Raw genomic sequence first — 7057 nt, 5'->3', positions numbered from 1 at the left:
AAATTCAATCAAAAAACACAATAAAATAAAATAACAAAAATAATTGTGGAGGACAATTATTTAGTTTTTAAATAATAGAGCAAAATACATTCAAAGACAATCATGCCTAATAATTTCAGTTTCTAAAGTATAACTACCAACTAATATTACTCAATTAATACATTCAAAGACATTAATGAGTAATTATTACTCAATTAGCATTTCAAAATTTATTAGCTATAATTATGCAAATTTATATTATATTTTTGTAACTCATCCATAAATTGAAACAAAACAAAATGTAAATGGAATTAAATATTAATATTCCATAAATTTTGGCTTATAGAATGTAAATAACAATTGATTAATTGTGTATAATATCATTTTTGTAATTGACTGAAAAATGTTGAACTTTTATGTTTCATTATGATATTATTATTTAATTATTTCTTCATCTGTATAATTGTAAATATGCAGGAAAATTTCAGTGTTAAACTAATCATGTAATATGTTCAATTAATCATGCTTGTCATTGAGTTGAATGAATCATGACAAATTATATATAAATATAAATTGATCCATAAATTTAAATTTTGTAATTGATCCATAAATTCAAACAAATAGAATATAAATGGAATTGAATATAAATATATTTCTCAAATTTATTATTTACAATTATGAAAATTTATATCTATAATGATCATTGCTTAAAATTAGTGAATCATAAATAATTTAATCAAAATATAAATCAAATCAATTAATTATCATAATCAAATGAAATTTCTTTAATATTTTCATTATTACATCCTATTAAAGAGAAATTCAATCAAAAAACACAATAAAAAATCAAATAACAAAAAAAATTGTGGAGGACAATTATTTAGTTTTTAGATGATAGAGAAAAATATATTCAAAGACAATCTTGCCTAATAATTTCAGTTTCTAAAATGTAACTACCAACTAATATTACCCAATTAATACATTCAAAGACATTAATGAGTAATTATTACTCAATTAGCATTCCACAAATTTATTAGCTATAATTATGCATATTTATATTATATTTTTGTAACTCATTCATAAATTGAAACAAAACAGAATATAAATTGAATTAAATATTAATATTCTATAAATTTTGGCTTATAGAATGTAAATAACAATTGATTAATTGTGTATAATATCATTTTTGTAACAGAGTGAAAAATGTTGAACTTTTATGTTTCTTTATGATATTATTATTTAATTATTTCTTTATCAGTATCATTGTAAATATGCAGTAAAATTTCAATGTTAAACTAATCATGTAATATGCTCAATTAATCACATTTGTCATGGAGTTGAATGAATCATGACAAATTACATATAAATATAAATTGATCCATAAATTCAAACAAAATAGAATATGAATGGAATTGAATATAAATATATTTCGCAAATTTATTATTTACAATTATGGAAATTTATATCTATAATGAACATTGCTTAAAATTAGTGAATCATAAATAATTTAATCAAAATATAAATCAAATCAATTAATTATCATAATCAAATGAAATTTCTTTAATATTTTCATTATTTTATCCTATTAAAGAGAAATTCAATCAAAAAATAGAATAAAAAATCAAATAACAAAAATAATTGTGGAGGACAATTATTTAGTTTTTAGATGATAGAGAAAAATACATTTAAAGACAATCATGCCTAATAATTTCAGTTTCTAAAGTGTAACTACCAACTAATATTACCCAATTAATACATTCAAAGACATTAATGAGTAATTATTACTAAATTAGCATTCCACAAATTTATTAGCTATAATTATACAAATTTATATTATATTTTTGTAACTCATCCATAAGTTCAAACAAAATAGAATATAAATGGAATTAAATATTAATATTTCATAAATTTATTACTTATATAGTAGTATATAAATGAAATTAAATTATCTTTGGTGGTTATGACTGATATGATCATCACATTTACTATGATTAATTAGATAAAATATACATATTCAACAATTAAACATGCCGAATTATTTATGGTGAGAATAAAAAAAATTAAAGATTATTCTTACTAATATAAGGTTGACATATTGAGATAGTGTAGAAAAAAGTTCGAATTAAAGAAAACAAACACATAATAAAATTAAAGAACTATTATTCTACATTCATAAAATGAATATAACTCCTAATCGTTGTATTATAAGATGTGAGGTTTCTTTTCTGCAAATGTCGAAACAAAGAATATGGCCAATTCGTATTTACTGCTTTAGAAAAATAACCACACAGGAAAAAATATTTTAACAAATATCATGTGAGAAAAAATAGTCAAATTCATTTGTTGTGAAAAGGAGAATAAAATTGAAGATTTTAGTAAGATAGGGACACATAGACATAACACTAACCAGTAGATTTGTTTTAAGGGAAAGTCAAACTACAAATGAAGAGATAAGATGATAACAACGAGATAAGATGAGAAGATAAATAAATTCATAACAAAAAAATAAACAAATACAATATTGTAACTTGTAACTAAATATGTGTATACATATAAATGGAGATCATGTACATAACATAATTATTGAAGGTTTGGTCATTGTTAAGGATGAAATCCTTGTAAATCAAACACTAAGGAAGATGATTATTGGAAGAACAAATCTACAAAATAATAAACTCAATCATACCATGTATACAATATAAACAAATAAAAGAAAAATAATAATACACATGCATAATAAACAATAAATCAATTAAAATATCTAGAAAATAAGAGCATATCTAAAAATAAGAACATATCTAAAAGTAAACAAATGAATGAAAAAATCAATAAAAATACACTTTAAACAACATATTTACAAAAGAAGAACAAATCTACAATGATGAAGATTGAGTAGCGGGATATATAAGTCACCATATAAGGTTAATGAATGAAAAAATCAATAAAAATACACTTTAAACAACATATTTATAAAATAAGAACAAATCAACAATGATGAAGATTTAGTATCGGGATACAAAAGTCATCATATTAAGTTTAACGAATGAAGTTTGACGAATGAAACATTGGATTGTAGACATGTGAGAGAAGAATAGACAAATATGAAATGAAAGGGAGAGATTGACACATGTTATGAGAGACCTTTAGTTTTGATGAGAGGTTGACATATGTCATGAGGGCTTGAGAGATTGGCACATATCATGAGGGACATTTTTTTGCTATATAGGTAATAGATGGTATATGATTATGAGGATTGTCTATGTAATTATATATCACTTTATATATATAATATATATATATATAATACAACTACACAAAAACATGCAAAAAGCATTTATTACGTCTTTCAAAATCATGCAAAAAGCTTTACCAATATGTTTTTTTAAGCAAAAGTAATAGTACAAGAAAATATGAGGCAGAACAAATGTTAAAAAGTAGAAGCTATAAGTAAATTCAAATCAAATTCATAAAACATTTGTATGGATTGGTTATCCAATTAAAATAATTTATTATTGTATGTTTGATCTTTTTCCTATTAATTCATAATCGGGACTTTACATTCGTTGTTTCCATAATCAGGTGCCAAATTGTTCTAACTGAATTGAAGATGACATTCTTTCTAACTAATTAAATAGCTACATTATTACTATCCAAATGATATTCAAAGTTTTTGACACTTTTTTATTTATTGACACACCCATGTAAATGTTAAAATAACTTCAAGGTTCTAATAGTATAGTGGCACTGAAGTTTAACTAGTTGTATGAGTTGTCAAACAAACTAAGTGAAATTGGAGGAGGAAAAAATATGTTTAGAAAATTTCGATTGTTTATTATAAAGTAGGCACGAAAGTCCCCCTCCAATCAGTGAAGTGATTCCTCTTCTAATCAAGGTATTCATTGTTGGCAATCTTTCTAGAAATGTTGCCATGTAAATATAGTGACGTTCAAATTTGCTTTTGATTCCCACAAAAGATTGGTAGGTATTTGGATGTGATCATGCTAGTGTGTAACTAGAAATTTATAAGTATATTTGACTAAATAATTGTTGGTTATGTCATTGGGCCACACCCACGAATCTAGAAGATGAGATCCATACGTGAAAGCTCCATCCTGTGTGAGATGAGATCGATTTTGACACTGTCTAGGGGCAAGGGTGGCTGGTGTTGAGCTCAACTAGGGCCTCCATGTGAGAGGAATAATTTATGATGGTCCTTAAAGCAAATAATGTTATATTATCCTATGGGTAAACATATGTTGTCCCATAAAAGTATATAACTTCATGTGTCATTATTTATAATTGGTCAAAAATACTTAATTATTACTTTTTTAACTTAAATGCATTTTTTCCATGTGCCATTATTTATAATTGGTCACAAAAATACCTAATCATTATTTTTTTTAAAATTAAATGCATTTTTACAACCAATTACAAGTAGTATGCATGGAGTGACATACTTTGTGGTAGAGCAGATGTGTTATCATCCTCCTACACCATCGATATAGGAATGGCAACGGGGCGGATCAGGGTCGGATTTGCACATACCCAAACTCGAACCTGAAATTCAAAACCCGAACCCGAATCCGAACCCTAACTCAACGGGGTTGAAAATAAAAATACCAAACCCGAACCCGTAATGATAAAGTATTAAGGAAAATGTGATATTATTTTCGTGTAGTTTTACTCTAACATTTCTATTTTCTCTTGTATTATTTCATTTATTTTATGTTTGAAGATCCAATAGTATGTAAAATAAAATTAGAAATTATAAACAATTGGCAAATGATAGAAATTTCAATTTTAAATTTAATTACCTTACTTCGGGGCGGGTTAGGGTTAGGGTCTTTGCTATACCAAACCCGAACTCAATCACATCGGGTTTTCCACATTAAATTCGGGTTTGGTTTGGATGGGTACTCACGGGTTCGGTTTTTATTGTCATCCCTACATCGATATCATGCAATATCCCTTCAAAGCCGCCCAATCTTCAACTTTTCGATCCACTAACACGTGTACATTGATGTGGTCAGCAATGATGCCCATGTTTTACTCTTGGAGTAAATGCAAGTTAATATCATTTTGAATCTCAACGACGCCTCCTTTTTCGAATAAGATAGTTTGGGTTCAATTTACATTAATGTCCATTGATTGTGTTGTCTTTTGACAACAATGTAGTGGAGCTTTGCCATTAATGGGTATTGGGTAGCCGTCTATGGAAGCCCATGAAATCCTCCTTGAGTAAATGCATATTGATACCATTTTGAATCTCAACAATAATCATGTTTCCAATGGGAGAATTTTGGTTGAATCTGCATTAATTGTCATTAATTGTGTTGTTTGTTGAATGCAAAGTATAGGAACATTGTCATTAGTCGGTACCGGGTAGCCAGAGATCACTTGTCTTAATAGTGTCTTATCCCCTATCCCAGACCAATCCAATATTATAACATAAATACATAAATAAAAAAACTTTCAAAAAAAAATTAATATTTTATGTTACTTATTAAAATTTAATTAGTACGGGATATAGAATAAAACACCATTTAAGATAAGTGATCTTTATCTGGGTAGTCGTCTGTGGAGGCACACGAAATCCTCCGAGAGTAAATACATGTTGATAGCATTTTCAATGCATGTTGATGCATTTTGAATCTCAACATGTCCTCCATTTTCCATGGAGAAAATTTGGGTTGAATCTGCATTAATTGTCATTAATTATGCTGTTTTTTTGTTGAATGTAGGAACATTGTCATTAATGAGTATTTGGTAGCTGGGACATAGATCATATGACATGAGTGGTATCATATTTCATCTTTCGAACCAATTAGATATTACCACATAAATAAAAAGAAAACTTTTAAAAACAAAATTTAATTTGTTAAAATTTGATTGGTGTGGGAAAGAGAATGTGACACCACTGAGGATAGGGGTGAGCATGGGACGGGTTGGGACGAGTTTAGTTTCTCCCTCAACCGTCCCTAAATATTGATCGGGTCAATTTTTGAACCCGAACTCGTCCCTAATTAGGATGGGATGCGTGAGAGACGAGTAAAAAATAAGACGGTGTCAAGATAGGGACGAGTCTGGGTTGGAAAAGAACAAAATGAGCAACGTAGATTTTTTCTCAAATCTTTAAACATGCACAATCAAAATTATCAAACATTTTATGTAAAGTTATAAACTACAAACTGTAAATTATATCCTTCAAACTAAAATCTATCACAATCTTACTTTTTCTTGATACAATTGTAATCTTTACCTTACTCATATTACAACACAATCAATTTGATATTATTTTTTGAATCCCCAAAGTTTTATTTCTTATCAAGGTGATTCATGGAGCTTAATCAAATTGATATGATTTGATTCAAATTACATATTTTCAAATCTTTAATTTATCTGATAATCAAACCTTAATAAAAACAAATATTTATCTCATTCATTTTTTTGACTAAAGTCATTGAGACATATTTTTTTGGGATATGTGATCTTTATTCATAGATATGACGGATATTTACCTTGTAAAAAAGAGAGAAACTTAAGGTGTGTTTGCTTTCGTCATTTTATGTTTTGATTTCATTGAAATCAGAAAAAGAGATTGAAAACATGTTTGAAATGTTGTTTTCATCTCTTATTTTAGAAAACTAGAGCTTCATTTTCGGAAAATTTGAAAATGAAAAATGACATTTCCATCATTTTTATTAATAATGCAATGACATTTTATTGAAAAATTTAAAACTTTGGTTACTCCATTCGTTCCATGTTTTTTCAAATGTTTTGATATTTTGGAAACCATGTACAAATTTATATTTTACTTTCAAACTATACCCTTATCTAGTACTCATCTTTTCACAACATGTTTCTCATTTCGTTTTAATCTAGTTTTCAGTGTGCATTAAATATAATTATTTTTATAAAATTGTATCAAATTTTTATATCATTTAATAAATTAAATTATATGCATAACCTTAAATATCAAAAGATGTGGAACGAGTGGTGTATGTTTTTCGATTACTCATTCTACTAATCAATGAAATGTCAAAATCAATCAATGAATGTATCCCTTGTTCAGATCATA

Source organism: Lupinus angustifolius, chromosome LG08 (genome assembly GCF_001865875.1).
Source record: "Lupinus angustifolius cultivar Tanjil chromosome LG08, LupAngTanjil_v1.0, whole genome shotgun sequence".
Lineage (NCBI taxonomy): Eukaryota > Viridiplantae > Streptophyta > Magnoliopsida > Fabales > Fabaceae > Lupinus > Lupinus angustifolius.
This window is presented reverse-complemented; position numbering follows the sequence as displayed.